The sequence below is a fragment of the Pinus tabuliformis genome, chromosome 4_1 (genome assembly GCF_031772625.1).
Source record: "Pinus tabuliformis cultivar Carrire ecotype Pingquan chromosome 4_1, CPIR1, whole genome shotgun sequence".
Lineage (NCBI taxonomy): Eukaryota > Viridiplantae > Streptophyta > Pinopsida > Pinales > Pinaceae > Pinus > Pinus tabuliformis.
The window spans coordinates 224,907,351-224,932,081 of record NC_142303.1 but is presented as its reverse complement, the minus strand read 5'-3'; positions in this window follow the sequence as shown (position 1 = coordinate 224,932,081).

Below are 24,731 nucleotides of genomic sequence, written 5' to 3'. Positions count from 1 at the left end.
TTGAGCATGTATTGATGCGATTTGGATGTCCAAGGATCTTGATGAGTGATTGTGGTATGCACTTCCTGAATGAGACGATCATTGCACTGATGGAGGAATTTCAAGTATATCACCAGAAGAACACACCTTATCACCTATGCTAATGAGATAGTGGAGGCATTCAACAAAGTGCTTGAAAATGCACTAACCAAGGTTTGCAATGCTCAACGAAGTGATTGGGACCTACACATAACTGTAGTAATGTGGGCTTATTGAATGACATGCAAGAAGTTGACGGGACAAACCCCTTTCGGGCTTGTCTATGGTGTGGAAGTCATAATGCCTATGGAATATATCGTGCCTAGTCTGTGAATAGTAGCACTCACAGGTATGACGGATCGCGGAGCCTTGGAAGAGAGGCTCACGCAGCTGGATGAGCTCGAAGATGAAAGATTTTTGGTTGGAATTCACCAGTAGGTCCAAAAGCAGCGCGAAAAGGCATGGCATGATCGACACATCAAGTTGCACACATTTAAGGTAAATGATCTAGTTTTGTTGTATGATAGTAAGTTTAATAAATTTCCAAGAAAATTCAGGATGCACTGGTTAGGGCCTTATGTTATTAAGGAGATTACTGACGGAGGAGCAGTACAACTGGTCAAGTTAAATGGAGAACCCTTCCTAGGAAAGGTGAATGGTAGTCACTTGAAGCCATACACTGGCGGTTCGACCATGTGACTAAATGAAAGTGGCACAGTCTTAGCACTCCAAGCAGCTGAAAGGAGGCGCAGGACTATAAACTACACTGCCCGGGTGGGGGAGCTGCGCAATGGGAAGATGGTGCGAAGCAAGGGCGTGTCACTAAGTCTGCGACAGTGTGGAGGGAGCTGCACTACCCAAGGAGAAATCGTGCAGGTCACCCGGAAAGTGACCGTTAAAGTCATTGTTCATGAAAAGACGGTAGAAGTGAGGCAAAATGGAGTGGGTGGTTGGCATTTAAGACAAAATATATGGCTTATATCCTTGAAAATTTACTGCCAATCCGGAATTAATGAACCGATTATGGGGGGGACGGTCGGATTTGAATTCAAAATGCCCTATAAATTACCAGTTGCTGCCTAGCGAAAACACTTGGCATTTTGAGAATTGAGTTGTTGCGCTTTCAAGTGCACATGAGATATGAATTATTTCAAGATCTGATAGTGAGTCCAACTTTTGAACAATTGGAAAAGGAGACCCAAGCACTAGTGAATAGCACCGTGTTGACCCCACAGAAATTATGGACACCGAAGGAATGGCAGCCGAGGAGAGTGTGCAGAAAATTGCTAGGGGGGCCAAAGTAGCTGCCTCGGAAGTAGCCAAAGTATTGGCGGAGGTCCCTAAATCCCCGAGAACGCTGAGACCGAAGTCAACCTCAACCAAGGAAACCATGAAAGACAAGAAGGGCAAGAAACCTGCCATATTGGTGCGCACGTTGCTAAGACGAAATGCACCAAAGCCCACCACCCAAGAGAAAGGAAAGGCTATAAACCTAGAGGCAGAAGAGGAGGATATCGAAGACATCCCCATCGATGATGAGGATGTGGGAGTGGAAATAGAGTAGGTTGAAGCCCAGGGTGCAGACCCTATTACATGGTTGTCAGAGTATGTCCCTCCGTGCAAGCATAAATCCAAGGTCCTAAAGGACATCGATGAAAGTAAGTCTCCCCTAAAAACCCCTCTACTACCAGATGAAATCACTTTTGATGGTCCGCGTTTGGCACAAGTGCCGATTTTGAAGCTCGAAGACTAGGACTTGGTAGGCCATGAGATGTTCCCGCACCTGGCAACCGAACAGTTGATGCGCCACATCATAGACACAAATTTGGGGATGGCTTCACTCAAGCTGCGAAAGTGGCTCAGAGGAGTAGAAAAGGCAGGATTACCCAACTTGCTCTGGGTGCCGCACTATCACCGCACCCCCGTGACAGTTTTGGTTATCAACCAGCTACTGTGCTTGTTACATGATGGGTGTTTGTGGTTGGAGGAGCTGATACCCATCATCGATATGTTGATTCATCTATACAAGCAAAAACCCAGCTATGATATTTGGCGGCAAGGGTGGTGAGCTGGCGCTCGCAGAATCAACGAAAGAGAAGTTCACACTGGTAAAGAAGTTGCGTGGGTACACTATCTCTAGCATTTGCGACCCTGCTGTGAAGGTGGTGACAAAGATCCTTGCAGGGAAGGTGATGCAGGAGTGTAGCACTGATGAGGTACTGGCGCCTGTCATCGCGCTCGCACAGCAGTGTGTGAAAGGAGTCTAGTTTAACTGGTCATACTACCTTTGCGGAGAGTTCCTGGCGAACTTTCGCGAAGCGCAAGAGCAGAGCAAGACCTTCCACTATGTGTGGCTCTTGCTATCAATCGTGCTCATAGTGTGGGAGCTACCAGAGAAGAGCCAATTCCCCTCGGTAGTGCCAGACCTTCATGAAGCAGCGAAGTATGCTTCGTTGTGTGCGACCAAGGATGCAAAGCGTGTTCGAGACAACAAGATCTTCTGGATCTTGATGGAAATGAATATTGGGACGGTAATCAATTGCAAGCTGTGATTGTCAGCCACGGTATGTGCTAACCTACAGAGCTGTGCTAAATTTAAAGCTGACTTCCATCAGATATCAATAAGGGTGCAGAAGGACCCTACACAGAAGTGTTACAATTTTCTGTACCTAGCCAGAGATGATGCCATCAGTGCGGTGTTGGATAAATGGCCAGCAGAGTGGCGCACCACCATGGACTTGGCGGTAGGTGGAAGCAAGTCCACCGCACAAAAGAAGAAGGAAGAGGCCAAGTTGAAGATGGCGCAGCTGGTTGAAAAGAGGAAGAAGGAGGCTGCTGAGAAGGCCTAGGTAGAATAGTCAGGAAAGGAGGCAGGAAAACAGACAGGTGGCGCAGAGCGGGGCTGTGACAAAGGTGCATGGTCACCTTCACTTGAAACTGAAAAGGAGAACACAAAACAACACAGTGCAGACCCTTAGGAGACGTCCGACTGCATTAAGCACCCGAGAGAGCTGGAAAAGGGAGGGTCCAGAAAGAAATCCAAGGAAACCAAGACCTTGCTAGACCCCATCACATTGACGGAGGGTGACTTATATGACATCGGTGACACAGTTAGAGATGTCACCGCAGAAGCCCTCCAACAATTTGAGAAGCAGCAGTAGGTCCTCCTAGGGACCATCCAAACCAGGCTGCAGGAGTTGCAGACTCGTGCATCGCAAGATGGTATGTTTTTCACCAGCTTGTTTATCAATACATCAGAGGCTACTAATATGATGCGAACGAAGGCTTCCAGTGCACTAGTGCTGCCAGATGGAGCACTGACAATAGAAAATGAGGCTAACAGGCCCACTGTCAGTGCCTTGAAGGGAGTGGGATTGAACCTGGCAGCGCTCCTACGTGAAGCGCTCCACCTCTTGCAGGATGGAGTCATTGCAGAGCTGAGGGCCTGTGAGCATCGTGCCCTCCAAGTGATCAGTGAACATAAAATAAACAATGAGAAGATGGGCCTGCAAAGGAATGCTACCATCACCGCTGAGGCCGAGGCCACCATCCAAAATAAGAAGATCCTATAGGTCGTGGAGGAGGAATGCAGAATGGTCCCAGAATTGGACATTCCAAAGGAGCAACCAATAGAGGTCCGCATTCGCAAATTGGCTACAAGGGTGCGCGATACTCAGATAGAGATGGCACGGGTTTAGTTGGAGTTGAACCTGTAGATTAAAAAGCTCCAGTTGAGGGCTTAGCCTTCAACATCACCAGAGGTAAAGGAATAGCGGGCGGCCACTGTCACAGAAGTATTTGTGGCAGTGGAGAGTACAGTAGCAAACTGCACACAGTTGTTCGAACAATCGTTTGAGGTCCTGACCAGCTTGCAGGAGGAACTAAACATCCTGAGGCTAGAGACGGAAGTGCACGAACTCCAACAGTGTTATGATGAAGTTTAGGGCACAACGAGATCCGTCGCGCTGACACAGAGGTTTGCCAAGCTGCAGGAAGCCAAGAAGTTGAAGGAAAAAGTGGACGCAGCGCTGCACAAGGAAGCAGAGCTGAAGGCACAACTAAAGCCCTGGATGGAGGAAGCTTATGCAGTCACAGGAAACATTGAAGGAAAGCTTGTGACTCTGCAAGCGACACAACAACAGCTTCAGGCTGACAGCGCCGAGGCAGTAACTGAGAAGACAGTCGAAGATGTGAAGCAGGCAGCATCCCAGTGCATAGCTGAAGTTGCGGTCATTAGGGTCGAGCTGGACGGGATTCGCGCAAAGATCTCTGTGCCTAACGAGTGACTCGAGGGCGAGTCATGATGTTTGTGTCGGGAGCCTGTTGGGAGCGAGATCCCCCAAGGGTAGTTTTGGGGCTAAAAGCCCATGTTTAAGTCAAAATTTTGTAATATTATTGTAAAGACTCCGCATTTTGTGGTCGCAGAGCACGAAAGTGTTATGTGTCACAAAGGGTAGTCCGCCCTTAGTTTTGTGAAGTAAAGTTGGATGTAAGAGATCTACCCATGGTACGCGGACCATTGGATTGTATAAAAAGAGCTAAGCTCTAAGTATTTAGAGGCATCGAACATGTAAGAGAGTCATAGCTTTAGAGCAAGAAGTATAATTCTTGGATTGTAGCGTAGGTAGAGGCTCTGAAGCTGAGTGCGTAGAGGCCTACGGTAGAAGTCCACAGCTTAGTGTGTGGATCCCTGTGGCTGTGTGCGCAGGGTGGACAGAGTCTGTAAACACTTAGGAAATATTAATAAAAGGAGCTATTTTGCAATTTCTGTGTATGTGTTTTGTTGATGGGTTTGGATATTTTGTGTATGAATTTTCTTTATTATGCTTCTATGATGCACGAATGAATATAGTTACATTGAATGATTAAACACAATTATGAATATTTGATTACGCAGTGATAACTTTGAGTATTCGGCAAGATAAGCAAGTCACTTAGGGTAATTGAGGAATTTGTATGGCACACTGCCATAATAGTGCGAAAGTACCCGAGCCACAGGTTAGGACTGCGCGAAGGTCAATTGTATACTTTCGCGAAGGTACTAAAAGCTGGAATAGAGTGTTTGTCTTACAAGCCCTAGAGCGAGATCACTTGTGCGAAGGCAGGGATAGGAGAGATCAAACAACATCACAACCTTCTCAGGGTGCAGAAACTTGGTTCCAACATCCCCCCATACTACTTCGGGTGAGACTTCGGTCCGCGCTCCACGAGCTGATGCCGAAAGGGCTAATAGTGTAGGGATTTGTTTGACTAATTAATGCTGAACCTGGGTCAAGCCCCCTCAAGCCAACAAGCTACTTTCTAATGATATGAAAAGTTCATTGTAAAATTGAGGATTCCAATAAATAATTAAATTATAAGGACTAGTCAAATCTAAGAGTAGAATAGAAATGAAATAATTATGTCTCCTCTATTTGACTTATAGACATTATATAAATTAGTTATAAAATTGAATCATAAAGAATAAAGGAAGTATGCATATAAAAAGTTATGTTTTGTTATTGTTAATTTATGTGGATGATGTTATGTTATTAACAAATCATAAAAATACTTGTGATAAAAATATAATCATTTCATATAATAGTGACATTTTCTTCTTAGGTAATATCATTGTTATTATTAAAACTCTTGTGTAGAGAAATAGATAACCATGAGCATGAATGCCCTCTATTCTATACATAATAAATGAAAAAAAAAATAGTAACAACAACAATTTTATATGGTTGTTGTTTGAGCTATAGAGTTAGTTAAAGAATCCTGGAAGAAGGTTATCTATTTTATAAATAGTAAATGGAAAAAAAAAATAGTAACAACAACAATTTTATATAGTTGTTGTATGGGTTATAGAGTTAGTTAAAGAATCATAGAAGAAGGTTGAAAACATTAACAAATTGTGTTTAGTAAAACAATTATGTATTAAAATACAAACTAATTACTCTAAGTTTAGAAAAACAAACATTAATTTATTATATATATTATCAAATTTAATCATAAAAATATAAATAAATACAAATAAAAAAAATGTTGAAATACAATTTAAACAAAGGTTATGTCTCAGATAAAGTTAAAAAACCTATAAATAAATCTCAACTAATAATACAATTTATATACATAAAAACATGTACTTTACAAACCAAAAATATGAGAACAAAATACATAAACAAGACATGATACTATTAAAAATAAAAATAAAATACTCAATGAAAATCATATTTTTGTTCTCAATACCACATTACTTTATTCTATATATCCATAGAACATATAATGTTTGTCCCACTCCATAATCATATTTGTGAGTATAGAATGATTGGATATTCATAATGCATTTTACATGCAAGGTAGAGTGAAATTAAAATTTCTATGAGTGGTTGTGTTTTTGTGTGTAGATGTAATCTATATGTATAGCTAAAGTACTCCAATTTTAACATTCTTCATTCTCATTCTTATCATGCTATTCCCTATCTGCAATGTTTAAAAACAAAGTCAAGGAAATGCAAGTAAAACAAGAAAAAATACTTGGAAGCAATCAAATAAATATTTATTACTATGAAATGCTAGCATTAAAAAGTAGGCATATAGAAGCTTGGATGATCACCAACTTTTCTTTTGTAAATACTTATGCTTTTACTATGTTTTTTTTTTCTGATTGGGTGAAAACGAATAATAGTTAAAATATTGGTTAATTGATATGAAACTATGTCTTTGCCTAATAATTTGCAGTGACATATCAATTCAAGATTATGATATAGCTAAATAACATCAACATATATATACTGACACGATAAAACTTGGAATTGTTTCACAAACTCTGCAAATATGTTATGACATAGTTACTAAGTTCCAATTAAAATTATAAAAATTTGCATAAAAAATTTTCCATTAAGGAAAAATCTCATAATAAATATGCAAAATTTGATAATAAATATGCCTTGGTCGATGGTGGTTCATGCAACAACAATATACATTCCTTACCTATTTATCAACGAATATAACCAAACCAGACAAACAATTATATTAAATAACTTTTTTCTAAATTTTATAATTCACTTTCTCCTCTTTATTTTATTATCTTTATAAATTTTTTTATTTTTTCCATTCCTTATTTATCGATAATATGATGTTTTTTCACAAACATTATTTAATCATTTTATTTAGCCTACATAAAAATTAAATTATCCACACAATATATTGGATGTTTCGAAAAGCTATCACATAATTTTAAAAATTCCACAAAATTTATCAAATAATTATTTTCTTTAAATTTACAAGAGAATGAATTTAAAAAATATATTTTTAATTATAGCAACCATTACTAAGTTTGCACATTTATTTCCATCTTGTTCTTATTCATTTTTTATGCAAATACTTTCTTATATTATGGTGAGATGTAACTGATATTAAATAGACTATTTATGTTACTATAAACTATTTTCATGGATTTTAATTTCAAATGTTTTTCCTATGAAGCTTAACAATGAAAAATCATTGCACAAATATTAGAAAATCATGATGTAAATATTGCAACTACGTCAAAAAGTTATGGCAAAAAATTATCCACATGGCACAAAGGCTATAATTAGACCTTCAAAGTTATGGTCCAATCAAATGTTTGAAAAATAGTTTTTTCAATAATATTAAAAGATAAATATTTGTTGTTTAAAGGTAAACATTATAACTTGAATTGATTAGTGCTAAAATAATAGTGGTCAATAGGGAAATCGATTGGACTAATAATAATATCTACTCTACACAATTTTATGTAGTCTTTTAATTAAAATTATAAAATAATTACTGAATAAATTTTTTAATATTATTAATATAGTAACAAGTTATATATCTAGATAAGGGTGGTTGGAGCAAGAGGGATGATCTTTTTCCCCAACAAACAATCGAAAATTAGTTATGCTTGCTGATACAACAAATAATCAGACTAAATTCCTAGATCTTTAGAAAAGATTAGAATTACCCATTAATAAAAGTATAAGGAAAATGACGATTTTAGAAAATTCAATGATCATCGTAAAGCAAACTTTTAAATCACGATCTAAAAAGAGTTATTCCAATCATTACATTGCAAAATTTGAAGAGATCGTCATCTTCCACATATATAGACATGTGGATCAAGATTAAGATAAACTTGCCAATCATGAGCCAGTGTTAAGGTAAGGAATATTGGAAATAAACCAAGCCTAAAGGTTATCCTCCCCTCTTTCATGATATGATTGGATATTTCCCAAGAATCAGCACGTGGATATTGGAAGTTCACATCTTGCTCATGTATACGGTGAAGGGACAATTGGCGATGGAAATGGTATCATTTTAAATGGGATGTGATCTGGGAGATATCATCGACGATTTGACCACAATTCTCCTATGTTTTGGTCTTGCCCATCTTTGTTGTTCAGGCTAGCATATTAGTTTTTTAGTCGGAGGTTTTTTTTTTGTCTTAAAAATCATAGAAATTTTAGCAAGATTTTGATAAAATATGGTAGGTATTTTTGTAAATCTATGTTATAGTTGTCAAATTTCAGATTTTGGGTTCTCACAAATTTGTGATGGTGCTAAATCCATTTTCACCATGAAAAATATGATTCAAACACTGTTACTAGAAAAAAAAATTGAAATTTTTTTAGCCAAATTCAAACCAATTTTAAAAATTCGAGCAATTCCTCAGCTTGGACAATTCCGTAGTTTTCTATGACAGATTACATTCCTTTTGTAGGTTTCCAGATCTGGGTAGGTCCAAAATAAATTTCATTCCTCATGTGTCGCCTCCTTAGGTATATGCATAGGAGTTCTCCAAAGGTATCACATTTCTTTGGATTTCCTGTGGTTAATCACGATGAGCTAGAAAAGGCAGGACCCATATATCCCCTTGGAGAAAGATTTGAAGCATTGGAAGCAAACAATGGAAAACATGTTCAAAGTGTTAATGAGTATGACTAAAATTTCTAACAGAAGATTGGAGCTGGTGGAAAAGGAGGCCAGACTCTAGTTGCTTGAGAAGCGTTGCAAGTGGCTCAAGTCAAAATGGAAAAAAATTAGCAAGTTTGGAAGCAAAATTGTTAATTCTGAAGCACAATTCCAATGCGGTCGCCTCGCCAGTGTGTGACTTTGAAATCAAGCATGAAAAATAGGAGCATGGAGACTGCGAGCTATAGGTAAAGGCCAACCAAGGAAATGCATGTGGAGAAGGCGCATTTCGAAGCTCTGAAATGAATTTAGTAGTGGGGACAATCATCAGTAGTTGTTATTCAGGAATGTAGACAACTCATCACTATTATTCAAGGAAAACCACACCACTTGGAATTACCGGGTGATGGTTGTAAGGGGGTAAGATTTAATTCCTACCATCTACTTTTAAATCTTAGGCAGGTACCCTGTTTATTTTAAATTAGCCTATTTATTTATATATTGTTTAAAGAAAAAAAATATAAATTAATTAGATAATTTTTATTTTTTAATTGAAATTTAACGATATAATTTTGTTTGGGGTAGATTTCAAATTTTATAATTTAATTCATTATATTGATGATGATGATGATGATTAACGTCCACTAAGACTAATGTGGTCTATTGGACCCCAAGAAAAGGGAGTCTAATTGTCATTTTTCAAAAACTTGTTTCTGTGATCAAGGATAAGCGTTCCAAGATCGCTATAGTTGGACTGACTTAATAAGTCAAGAAGATTGGAGGTGTGGCTGATGATAGGGAATCGAGAGCGGACATGGGCAAGAGACGGGCAGTCTAAAGGAAGTTCTTTTCATCTTCCACCTTCTTAGTATCACAAATCTGATAGATTCTATCATCCCAAGGAGTCTTGGGAGTAGACCACTGCTCAGTCTCACTCCGAAGCTCATGAGAGTTAGTTTTAATCCTAGCGATGTTCATTTTCTTCTTAGTGCTAGTCAACATAGAGAGATAATTCTGGTTATCAAGGGTGGGGTTGATCACCTCCTTATAGTACCTTAGCTTCCTTTTACCCTCCAACTCCTTAGCATCCCACATCTTGTCCTTAAAACTAGAGGTAATAGTATCTTTGATACTGTCCTTGCTTCCCATGATGATCTCCTCCTTAATCCCCCAAAGGTTGAGCCAAGACTGAGCATCCTGATGCCACCCGCGCTTGAGGCACAAGTGGGGGTTTTGACTAAAGTTAGAAGCAATTTTTGGGAGCCTCTTGGATTCCATATTGTGAAGCTTCTTCTTATACATTAGATATCTAAACATAGCCACACTTTTAATGGGAGACAACCAAGTTTCGATCAAGAGGATAGGATAGGAAGTATCTCCCTTGACCTTGAGGTTATAGGTTAGGAATTTCTTTTGGATCATCTCAATCTTTCTCCACAACTACCTAGATATACTGCATCCCGAAACTTCACATCTGTATAAGTTAACAGGGGTGACGATAGTCTCAAAGAGGAACCTTTTTTACTCCAAATGTAAAGAACGACTAACTTACAATTGTTTTCAAGCTCATAATAATCTTTCCAACCTCCAATAATTATTTTCTCGATGCTATAATTCCAGTTGAGCTCATGAGGAAAGTCGATACCCAAATATTTATAAGAAGAAACCTACTCAAGACAATGATTATCATAGACAAAACTACCATGGGCGATCTTTTTGGATTTAATGATCATGACTTTAGTCTTGTCAGTATTAATTGTCATACTCATCTTGGAGCAGTAGACATGAAGAGTCTTAAGTTGCTTGTCTCGGTCATCATGGCTCCTTGCAAGAAGAACGATATCATCAGCATAAAGGAGAAGAATAATGATAATACCAGCGAGATCGGTGCCTTTGCAGCCCATAGTTTCAAAACACTCCTCTAGTTTATCAATGTCATACCCATCTTGGAGCAGTATACATGAAGAGTCTTTAGCTGCTTGTCTCGGTCATCATGGCTCCTTGAAAGAAGAACGATATCATCAGCATAAAGGAGAAGAATAATGATAATACCAGCGAGCTCGGTGCCTTTGCAGCCCACAGTTTCCAGACACTCCTTTAGTTTATCAGTGTAAATACCAAAAAGGGTAGGGGAAAGGGGACAACCTTGCTTAACCTCGATATTGCATTTAATATCTTTAGACCACCCTTCTTTGGTCTTAAGTTTGGCAATGACAGTCTCGTAGAGGCCGATTATAACAATCTTTAGTTCAAGAGAAACTATGATCTCTTCAAGCTTCTTTGAGAGCCTATCTCGAGAAACACTGTCAAAAACTTTTCTAAAATCCACAAAACTATAATTCTCCAATTTATATTTTAAACAAAATTACCCAAGACCTAAAAAATCGTCTCCAATAAATAATGTGGTTGTCTTTAGTGCGACTTTTTGGACTTTCCGGTGTCGGAATCCAATGGAAAAATTTGAGGTGAAATTTTGATTTGTGTTATTTAAACTAGTTTTTTCATTGTATAGATGGATTCAACACCCTGGAAAACCCCTAGGGCACTTCGATTGCACATGATTACCCATCAAGCTTGTGATTTCAATAAATTCCTGCCGGATTTTAGAGAAATTTGACAAAAAAACCTACCATAAAAACTTCAAAAAAATCACACTAAAAACAACTCCATAAATAATAATAATAATATTGTAGTATAGCGACACCATGCGATGGCCACCGAAAGGCATTTATTTCGTGAAGATCGTAATGATCGTTCTGCAAATTTGGAAAGCAAGAGTAGCGTGATATAAGGGGATTATGTATTTCAGTCAAACTTCACACTCAACCCATATATTTATTTATTGTATTTTTATATTTATTGTGTTTTTTTGTGCTTTGTCGTATGTATCTGGGAAGATGGGCAAACAAGATATTGGTCAGACATCAATACCATCCAATGACGGCAAGTGCTATTTCATGGACTATAGCATTATAAATGCACTCTTAAGAGTCATAAATGCCCTTGCCATCTATGTATGTGGTGCACATCAGTGGGATGGCATACATAACTCAGGCGGGCGACCTCGCGTTTCCGGTGACATACGCGGGACCCAATACTCCGCCTGCGGATGTATGCATACATCGTTCCTATTCATACTCTTGTATGGATGAAAGGGCATGACCATGTATACTCCACGCTGTCAACTCAACACATAATTAATGCGTACTATCTTCCAAATTTTGAATTGTATAATGGCGCTCTAAAATTCAAATTCGAATTTTGAATTTGTTAACCCACCTTCTAAAATCCAAACGCGAGCGCAAGCTGGGGAGGACGAGCTACAACTTCAGCAACATCCTATAGACTTCAATGCTATAATGTTCGGCTTTGAGCTCAATTAGCTGACTGCAGACCACAAGCATGCCCACACGGAGTTCACACCAAGGACTTCGTCATCGATACCAAGATGGGAGTCTGGGTTCATCTGTTCGTGCTCGAGATGGGGAATCGAAGGTGTCGGAGGAGAAAAGAAAGAAAGAGGAATTGGGGTCCCGCTTTCCTGTCATCTTCTACTTCCATGGTGGCAGGTTCTCTAGCTTCTCTCGCCATTTTCTATTACACAGAATATTCTGGAGGCACTTAGCGAGGAGGCACGAAGTTATAATCATCTATGTGGATTGTAGGTCCTCCCCACAGTATCGATATCCCATTCCATGCAAAGATTGCTTTGGTGACATCACATGGCTGTGCTCGGACAGCGGTCGAGCCCAACTCCCAGGTAATGCAGATCTATCTCGTTGGTTTCTAATGAGTGACAGTGCAGGTGTGAACATAGTTCACCAGGTGGGTTGCAGGGTCCTCCCCCTTCCCCCAACGCTGGTCGTGGTGGACAGCCATGACGCTTTGTTGGATTGGAATCTCAGATACGTTGAGAATCTTAGGAAAATTGGCAAAGACATTGAGCGTCTCTTCCACGGGAAGGGCATCACATGGCTGTGCTCGGACGGCGGTCGAGCCCAACTCCTAGGTAATGCAGATCTATCTTGTTGTTTTCTAATGGGTGAGAGTGCAGGTGTGAGCATAGTTCACCAGGTGGGTTTCAGGGTCTTGGCGCAGAAGGATATGGCTATGAAGGGAGTGAGAATAGTGGATATTGTGCTTCTGCACCCATTTTTTGGTGGGGAGGAGAGGACGCCCTCTGAACTCAGACTTCAGAGCGCTCCCATCGTCAATATCAACAACTCCGACTGGCATTGGAAGGCATTACATTTATGTCTATGGTGCCAACAGGGACCATCTCGCCTGCAATGTATTTGGGTCAAATGATATCTCCGCCCTTCCCCTTCCCCCAATGCTGGTCGTAGTGGACAGCCATGACGCTTTGTTGGATTGGAATCTCAGATACGTTGAGAATCTTAGGAAAATTGGCAAAGACATTGAGCTTCTCTTCCACGGGAAGGGCATCCACGCATTTTTTCTATTTTTCTACCTAAAGTCCTGGTCGAGGCTTATATGAGATCTCAACTGATTCATGACGAAATTGTGTGGAAAATGAATTTAGCTACATTGAAATACAATGCATATGGTGGCGGTGATGAATCAATATATAGTGAAAAGCATGTTTTTACCTTGTATTTTTTATTTATTTATGTAAAATAAGTCCTGTCCAAATTGTTTCGATATGTTAAAATTTAATTGGTTATTATATACAAAGAGATCGTTGAAATATAATATTAAAATTAATGGTAAATATAAAAATTATATATATATATATATATATATATATATATATATATGATTTTGTATGCACATTTCTTTTCTAATATTTCAAGTTTTTATATATTAAATATTAAAAATTATATTTTATATTATATTTTTTAGATATTAATTAAAAGTTTTAAGTTTTCCTCTTAATGTAATATTGTTTATTTGTAAATTTTGTATTTTTTAATATTAATTAAAACTTATATAATATATTGATGAATTCTATAAAGTTAGATGAAATTAATTATTTAAATACAAATAAAGTGGGAAAGTTCATGATCTTGATTCACACGTTTATGCAATCTATATTTAAACCTAAAGTTCATGATCTTGTAAGAGAACCTAATTTGAGGCAATGATGGGCCCTAGGAAAGACACAGTTATAACAACATTGATGCAACCACATGGATGTTTTACTAGTACCTAATATGTAAATTATAAAATGTTTGGCAATATTTTTTAAATAATATTCAAATTTCTAAATAATATGTAAATTGGAGACAATATAAATATTTAGAAATTTGAATATTATTTAAAAAATATTGCCAAACATTTTATAATTTGCATATTAGGTACTAGTAAAACATCCATGTGGTTGCATCAATGTTGTTATAACTATGTCTTTCCTAGGGCCCATCATTGCCTCAAATTAGGTTCTCTTACCAAGTGCTCCAATTATGAGACACTAAGGGAAATCTTATCCATTGCCTCATGTATCTTTGGTGAAACTAATTATTTCATTCAATCTTGTTATGCACATGAGTTAAATTGATTTTTTACACATTTTTTTTTTTTTCAATTAATTAATTGTTGTAATTATTATAGGGATGCATTGTTGAGAGGCTTGGATCATGAGGGAGGACAACCCCTTGACCATTTACTTTTCCTGTATGCAGTGAGTTTTTATGTGAATTCTAATTGTATTTATTAAGTGTGTTAACTGATTTAATTATGGGAAAACAAACTCATATGTTGTTTCTTTTTTTCTAGTGTGAAGAGACACAATATTTTGAGATCAAAGAAGGACCAAGGTTCCTCATGTTGGGCCGCCAAATTGTCTCAATTTTCACCATCCCAAACAACCATTTTCAGTCATTTATCACACTTCTTTGCCCATCTATCACCCATGTTGTTGTGTTTCTTCATGAATATGTTGCATTAACCTTAACAATATTAAAGTATTTAATTATAATTATTTTCCTTTTTTTGGATGAATTAGAATGGATTATTGTTGGCTTTGCTAATGATGGTTTTCCTAATGTTGTTCGAGTGGTTCCCATGTGGTAACAATAACCAACATCCTTGGTTGGCATATCTACATAGCTCCAAGAGGAATTCTCGAACATAGATTTTGTTCCTAGGAATGATAATATGGATTTTTGTTACCTAACACATACCTAGGTCGACTCCATTAAGCTCCACCTCATGATCTATAGTCCAAACACCTCACACCAGGCATAATTGGGTGAGCATAATTAGGTGACCATTTTTGGATGCGATTTTCAAACAAACAAAGATGAATATTGGAAATACACGACATGAGCTTTTGTTAGAACATCCCCAATTAAGTGTCATGCAAGCACTTTCTCCAAAAAGTTCATAGAATGGGTGCTAAGTACAGTTCTTTCATGAACATCCCAAATTAAGTGTCATGCAAGCATTTTCTCCAAAAACTTCATAAAATAAGTACTAAATATAGTGCTTTCATGAACATACATCTTTTTGTTGCAACTGTTAACAAAACTATGTTTTAAATGGAAAAACGAGTTATCAACTGAAACAACTTTAGCCTATCCTCAAATTATTTCATAATATATTAATCCTATGTAATCCTATCTTAACTTGTTTTCTAACTAAATTTTTCAAAAAGAAACCAAAATAATATCTTGTATAAATATGAGGGAGATTCTTGTATAAATGTATGGGGGAGAGAAGGTTGGGAGTGTACGTTAGGCGTAGAAGTAGTAGAGACAAGGTAGAAATAATTAGAAATGGGTTTTTGTATGATGTGGTTGTAGAAAATTTCCTCAAAGACATGTATGCAAAATATGGAAGTATATGGAAGGCACGTGAATTGTTTAACAAAATGCATCAAAAAAATGTTGTCTCACAAAGAATCATGCTTGCAGGGTATGCATAGAATCAACTCATTGATGAAGCCCTAAAGTTTTTTAAGGAAATGCCTCAACAGAATGTGGTCTCATGGAATGCCATGATTGCAGGATTTACACAGAATGGGCATTGTAAGGAAGCCCTGAAGCTATTTTTTGAAATGAAATTGATGGGCATAAGAGCTAATTCAAAAACATTTGTTAGTCTTCTTCCAGCTTGTGCTGGCTTGGAGCAAGGTATGGAAATCCATCAAGAAATAATTCAAAGTGGATTTCAATTTCGATGTTGTGGTGATGACTGCACTTATTGATATGTATGATAGGCAAGTCATGGTAATTATTTGGAAAAATGCATCATAGAGACCTCATGTCATGAAATGAAATGATTACAGGTTATACACATAATGGACTTGTTCAGGAAGCCCTGGAACTCTTTAAGGAAATGCCTGATGTGAATGTAGTCTCATGGAATGCATTGATAATAGGATTTCCATAGAATGGGAATGGTGCAGAAGCCTTGGAGCTTTTTCAAAAAATGCAATTGGTAGGTATGAAGCCAGACTCAAAAAAATTTGTCAGTATTCTTCTAATATGTGTCAATTTAGAAGCTTTGGAACAGGTACGAAGATCCATGATAAAACAAGTAGAAATGGATTCATGTTTGATGTCATGGGGGTGCATTCCTTGATAGAAATGTATGCAAAATGTGGGTGCATTCATAAGTAAGTTGAATTATTTGAGAAAATGCCTCAACGAAATATAGTCTCATGGAATGCAATGATTGTAGGATACACAATGCATGACTAGGGCAAGGAGGCACTAAAACTCTTTGAAAAGATGAAGCATTATGGGATGAACCCGAATCATGTGACATTAGTGTTCTACCTTCATGAAGCCATGAAAATTTAGTTGATGAAGGATATAAATATTTTTACTGCATGAGATAACATTAGAAGATCACACCTACAATGGAGCACTATATATATATATATTTATGTTTGTCTAATCAGCATGCACTTAGCATCAATAGAAAATCTTCCATATAATCTTTGGAAAGCTTGGGAATGACATGAAGGCCCTTCCAAATGAAGAGGAACAGAGCCCAACCAAAAGGGAAATCCTCACATGTGTTTCATCAGCTTTCACTGCACCAAAGGCTAGACTCGCCTAAGGGATCATTACAACAATGTCCACTAACAACATCTAAATGCAAAGCACCCTCAACTTATCACACATGTAGGGGCCGATCTACTTTCATTCTTCTAGGGAAAGGCTGGCAATGGATTCAACAAGCTTGGGGATTTTATCAAAGAGAGGAGGATTCAACCCATATGGGATCACAAATGGAAATTTGAATTTTTTGGATTTGGTTTCAATAGAAAAATAGTTTGGAGTGTCAGATTGGGCTCAAAATGGAATGTACAAAAGTGACCTTTGGTATTTATCTGCAGCTTCATGTATCGAAGCGAGAATGGGATAGTTTTTATATTATAAATCAAACTCTAATCTGTACCAAAATGGTAGTCTCATGCTTTTAAAGGTGAACTTAAAGTTGGGAATGACTCACCAGGTTTTGAATATATCAAAAAGAGGAAAGTTGCTTCAGGAAGATGGAAATTTCCAATAACAAAAAGAATATATGTCTATGAGTTTTTGAATGATAACATTTTCTAGCTCTAGAAAACCTTGTAGAGCTGCCTTATTTCTCTACAGAGCTTTGGGAGTTTAGTTATTTGGCACTAGACACAGTCTCTGCAAGTTGATTGATAGAACTAAGATTCTCTTGGAGTCGATCACATGACTTGAACTTTTTATCAAACTGCATATAACAAACACAGCCATATCATTCTTGGACTGAACTCCATCACCGATTTTCGAGGCCAAAAATTGCGCTCCTCTACACAGGGTTCGTTGTAATTTCTTGTTCGATGGTAGTTTGACTCAGATGGTAGTTTAGAAAAAAAGTGAACAATGTTTACATGCAGTTGTGATGTGGAGAAGAGAGATACTTGAAGCTAGCAGACAGAGATATCTGGCTAGCTAGGCCCAGATGCTAAAGTACAGTATGAACAAATCCCCTCAATATCCTCCACCAGAATCACTTCCTATACATGAAGATTCGACGGTGGTATTCGATATTGCATCTGCCCCAATGCACTGAAGATTTGATTGTATCATTCAATATTGGGTCTACCGCCATCAATCCACTGAAGATTTGATGGTGGATTTACATATTGGGTCTACTAGTAGTAAAACCACAATTCATAATTCTCTCAGATGTCATTTTCGGGCATTATGAAAAGTTTGTTGGGATGTCATTTTCCCGCAGGCATTATGAAAAGTTTGTTGGGATGTCATTTTCCCGCACTGTGAAAAGTTTGTGGTTGGGAGGGGTATTCTAAAACAAAATTAATGTTTAAATTTTTAAAAGTGTTAAACTTTCCAATGTTCAGAAAATAGATATAATATTTTATTTACACTTTTACATATTTTAGTTGTATTTGAGAAAATAGTGAAATTAGTATATAGCTCCTAGTGCTCACGATGTCATATCCCAAAGTTGTGACCTTCAAGAAATTTTTATACTTTTTCCTTTCTAACCCAAGCCCTCCTCTCTCGCATGCAATTTAGAACCTCAAATATTTGCCCACGATTGCACATTATTTGCACCACGGAGGAGTTCAAAATAGTAGTAGATAGCTATAATGCACAAATTGAACATGTGCAGAGGTGATTACCTCACATCATAGGAGAAGAACAAAAAGGAGTGCACACACAAATTAGATACATTAAGGAGGTACTCAAGAACAACAAAAGCTCATGGTGAATGAAAATACCAAAAATATTTTAGAGTCCATAGTAGTGCAGTGTTTTCTAATGAGTCCCTAGTAGTGTAGTGTCCTCTACTTTGTAGAGCATCCCAGAAACCAGTGGTGTGGAAAGCCACACTAGATGGCTTCAAGATCATTGAAAATGGTTATCCTGGCAGGTAGGAAATGGAGAACAAGTCCAGATAGGGAAGGATCCATGGGTTGGGTGCAACAAATATTTCACTCTATCCCCAGGCCTCATCAACCAACTCAACATAATAGGCATCCAACCCACTTCCATTTGGCCATTCCTCCATTTGGGAACAAGCCTGGCTATCAGGGTCAGACCTAAATCTCAATCATCAATGGAGAGGGAAATGGAACACCTTCATCATTGAACTGTCCAGATCCAATGTCCAACTTAGAGATAGACCTGACCAACTAGTCTAGGAACATGCAGACTCGGGTAACTACTTCCCAAAATAAGGATATAAGTACCTAATGTCGAAGAAAGGCTAGGGAAATTAGGATTGGTGGGTTACCTCAATTTGGAAAATGCAATGTCCCACAAAATTCTTATTGTTCTTCTGGTGCATTCTCAAGGAGAAGGTGCCAACCTGGGATATACTCCAGAAAAGATATAAGTTAGGTCCAGGGAGATGCACTCTATGCACACATCTTCCGTATATGCCCAGTTTCCGTATATGCGCACATCTTCCGTATATGCCCAGTTTCTGTATATGCGCACATCTCCGTATATGCCCAGTTTCCGTATATGCGCACATCTTCCGTATATGCCCAGTTTCCGTATATGCACACATCTTCCGTATATGCCCAGTTTCCGTATATGCACACATCTTCCGTATATGCCCAGTTTCCGTATATGCGCACATCTTCCGTATATGCTCAGTTTTCGTATATGCCCAGTTTCCGTATATGCACACATCTTCCGTATATGCCCAGTTTCCGTATATGCGCACATCTTCCGTATATGCCCAGTTTCCGTATATGCGCACATCTTCTGTATATGCCCAGTTTCCGTATATGCACACATCTTCCGTATATGCCCAGTTTCCGTATATGCACACATCTTCCGTATATGCCCAGTTTCCGTATATGCGCACATCTTCCGTATATGCCCAGTTTCCGTATATGCACACATCTTCCGTATATGCCCAGTTTCCGTATATGCACACATCTTCCGTATATACCCAGTTTCTGTATATGCGCACATCTTCCGTATATGCCCAGTTTCCGTATATGCCCAGTTTCCGTATATGCACACATCTTCCGTATATGCCCAGTTTCCGTATATGCGCACATCTTCCGTATATGCCCAATTTCTGTATATGCGCACATCTTCCGTATATGCGCACATCTTCCGTATATGCCCAGTTTCCGTATATGCGCACATCTTCCGTATATGCCCAGTTTCCGTATATGCGCACATCTTCCGTATATGCCCACATCTTCCGTATATGCCCAGTTTCCGTATATGCCCAGTTTCCGTATATGCGCACATCTTCCGTATATGCCCAGTTTCCGTATATGCTCACATATTTCGTATATGCCCAGTTTCCGTATATGCACACATCTTCCGTATATGCCCAGTTTCCGTATATGCGCACATCTTCCGTATATGCCCAGTTTCCGTATACGCCCAGTTTCCGTATATGCACACATCTTCCGTATACGCCCAGTTTCCGTATATGCACACATCTTCTGTATATGCGCACATCTTCCGTATATGCCCAGTTTCCGTATATGCGCACATCTTCTGTATATGCCCAGTTTCCGTATATGCACACATCTTCCGTATATGCCCAGTTTCCGTATATGCGCACATCTTCCGTATATGCCCAGTTTCCGTATATGCACACATCTTCCATATATGCCATCTTCCGTATATGCCCAGTTTCCGTATATGCGCACATCTTCTGTATATGCCCAGTTTCCGTATATGCACACATCTTCCGTATATGCCCAGTTTCTGTATATGCGCACATCTTCCGTATATGCCCAGTTTCCGTATATGCACACATCTTCCGTATATGCCATCTTCCGTATATGCCCAGTTTCCGTATATGCGCACATCTTCTGTATATGCCCAGTTTCCGTATATGCACACATCTTCCGTATATGCACACATCTTCCGTATATGCGCACATCTTCCGTATATGCCTAGTTTCCTTATATGCACACACCTTCTGTATATGCCCAGTTTCCGTATATGCACACATCTTCCGTATATGCCCAGTTTCCGTATATGCGCACATCTTCCGTATATGCCCAGTTTCCGTATATGCGCACATCTTCCGTATATGCCCAGTTTCCGTATATGCACACATCTTCCGTATATGCCCAGTTTCCGTATATGCGCACATCTTCCGTATATGCCCAGTTTCCGTATATGCACACATCTTCCGTATATGCCCAGTTTCCGTATATGCGCACACATCTTCCGTATATGCCCAGTTTCCGTATATGCACACATCTTCCGTATATGCCCAGTTTCCGTATATGCCCAGTTTCCGTATATGCGCACATCTTCCGTATATTCCCAGTTTCCATATATGCACACATCTTCCGTATATGCCCAGTTTCCGTATATGCGCACATCTTCCGTATATGCCCAGTTTCCGTATATGCGCACATCTTCCGTATATGCCCAGTTTTCGTATATGCGCACATCTTCCGTATATGCACACATCTTCCGTATATGCCCAGGTTCCGTATATGCGCACATCTTCCGTATATGCACCATGTTCCTTTCACCATAAATCCGATGTATGATACTAATTACCAATTAGAATGATATCATAATAGTCAATTGATTCATATGCAACAAACACCATTAGCCTCTATCATGCAAAGCATAACTTATACTAGTTAATGATACCAATTCTCAATGCATAATCTCATACTCAAATATTGACTTGAGTATACTCCCCTTATGGTCATGCTCCCTCTTTGTGTTAGGAATAAGACCTCTTTGTGTTAGGTCCCTTTTGTTGGCACCTTTCCTGTTATCCACCATAAGACCGAGTCATGGCGAGCATTGGCTTAGGCCCTAGGCACTAAGCCCTTTTAAGTCCTATAGGAGGCCTTTTTCCTTTGTTAATGGCTCCACGTCATTGGTCACGTTTTTAGGCGAATGACCACCCATCAACCCAAAGGACGGAGCTCCCTATTTGATAGCCCCTTTGTTTATTATGTGTTTCACTCCTTCCTTTCTACGTGAAACAATCCAAGGAGCTAGTGCTTAGATGCTCCTAGAGCCTCTGCGACTCTTTTCTCTATGCCCAAGATATTATTTCTATGTGAAACAAGTCGAGGGTAGTGTCCAGGTGCTAAGCTCGAAACTCCCTTATCCACACACTTCCCTCTTGTGCATGTTAACAAACTCATCGGGGTTTGCCTTCCGAGTTGACATGTCCCATGGGGACCGCCCGAAACGCTCCCCATTGGCCATCATTGTTGCTTGTTGGTGCTGACGTATCCCAATGCCCTTTCTCTTGACGTATCCCAATGTAGAAGAAGAAGGGTTCAAGACCATTATGCAGAAAGATCATCACATTCAAGGTACTTTAATGGATATTGCTTTGCTTGCAATATGTATGGTCATAAAGCTGCTGACTGTTACAGGAGGAATATGAAACATGTAAGATGTTATGCATGTAACAAGCTTGGACATATAACTAAGGAATGCAGGAACAAAGTGTGGGCACCATATCAAAAGGAGAAAATGTCATCATCACGCTTGAAGATATGGAGGAAAAAGGAAGTACAGTCAAAAAAAGGCGGCACAGCACAACGTACAGACATACCAGAATCAGAGGGAGCTGAAAGTACAAAACTTCAGTGTCCTGAATCTCATATGCAAACTCCATAAAGGAAAGCTGCGTATATACGCGAGTTGGATACTGCACAATTGCGTATATGATTGTTTGAAGAAAGGCAGTAGGGAAAGTGAAGTTGGAAGTGAATCTATGAAGTATGATCTCTCGAGCACAAGATCAGATCTGGGAATCTGACTGTCAGTGGCACAGAGGAGGACTATTTAATTGGGTTCTAATCAGAGGTACCCAGACCATTCACTGCGAAAGTGCGGGCGTACGCAGCAGAGTGGAAGTTCCTGTGCGGAGGAACGCAGGTGATACACAGTGAAAGTGCGAGGATACGCAGCGAAGGCACAGTCCCAGTGCGGAGGTACGCGGCGTAATAGAGGTTCAGGTGCGGAAGAACAGTAAAGGTACGCGGCGTGGCAGAAGCCGCAGGTGCGTAGATACGCGGCGTAATAGAGGTTCAGGTGCGGAGGCACAGTGAAAGTACGCGGCGCTACAGAAGCCGCAGGTGTGTAGATACGCGGCGCGATAGCATCTGAGGGTGCGTGGCCACAGTAGTAGTACGCGGCGTGATTGAAGAAACAGTGCATGGGTACGCGCTGTAGTAGAAGGCTCTCTGCGGGAATACGCAGAACCACAGAAAGTCAAGTGCGGGGATACGCAGAGGATCAGAAGGTGAAGTGCGGATCCACGCAGGCCATATAATGAGAAACTGCGGATCTATCTTGAGGCATTTGTTGGCTGACTTTTCTTACTGATAAGATCTGACAGATGGCACCAGTTTAGGGGGAGCATATGCTTTTAATGCATTGTTGGCATTATGGTTAATAGTCCTTGGTGATGAAGATTATGTGGCTAAATGATATATCTTGCTATGATGTGGTTATGAGTTGTCCATCTCATATGATTCTTGGATCAGATTCATGGTTGATTCTCTGATGCTACATATCTGGTGCTTACATGGTGATCTTCATAAGGATAAGAAGAATTATGATGCAAGATTCGTATTGTTCTTGGCACATATGAGGATTGTTAGCTGGATACATGGGTGATTATTCAAAGTTGCATTGTTGGAGACATGATGATGATGAGCTCTTACCTATATGATGATAGGTTGTTTCATACATATGTTGATTGATGCAGATATTCCCAAATGATGATCATGATGGCTATGGTGTTTCTCACATAGAATGTGAAATTCTGTTGATGCGGACATACCTTGATGATTCATGCACTAATTGCTGTTGACAGATACTATGAAGCAGATCATACAATGTTGTTGCTGATGTTTATCATTATCTTATTTAGGTGTCTGATCTCTGTAAAGGTCATATCAGGACTCATGATGTAATAGTGTGTCTCTATCTATTGTAGTCATTTGATGAGATCTCTTCAGGTCATGTAACGGCCTATGTTGGTTTCCCCACTATGCCTGGGATGAAGATGTAATATTTCTTATGTATCCCCACTTGGTTGGGTGGATGATCCTCACTTGGTTGGGTGATGGATATATGTATTGAGTCTTTTGGTGATAGGAAGGTCATTTATGATGTATAGAGTCATGTTCTTCTTGTAGAACATCTTTTTGCAGACCTTGCTTACTGTCAGGGGGAGCTTGAGCATGAACAACACTATATAACAGAGCAGACATTTCAGCATGATCAGATTGGTGCACCATGGCATATACAAAGGGGGAGCTCATCTGATTTATAGTCAGGGGGAGCATGTTCTTAGGGGGAGCATAACCCTTTGCCCTTGATGTCAAAGGGGAGAGTAATGTGGTGTTGTTGCCATCAATTCCAAAGGGGGAGATTGTTGGCATTATGATGCATGTGTTGTACTTGATGGCAACCCTCTCATAGAAGAACATCTCACTTATATACATTCAGATGAATCTACAGAAGAGATATCAGATGTAACATAATTCATGGATGCAGGACAGTTCAAAGGAATCAAATGACAAGTTCTTAGTATGACAAGTAAGCTTTGCCATCAAGTCCAAAGGGGGAGATTGTTGGCATTATGGCTAAAGTGTTGTCCTTGATGGCAACTCATACAGGTGATGGATCACAGTACAACAGGTCAGTAGCAGAGATTGATGATTAGCTCACAAATAATGAAGAAAATAAGAGGTACACAGGTACACCATACAAAAGCTGCGGACCCGCATGAATATCATAGATAAAGTGCGTACATACCCGTAGGTACACCATGTAAAAGGTGCGGACCCCAGTTCACACACTTTCATGCAGTGAAAAAGTAATCTCACGTGGGAATCCAATGGTGGA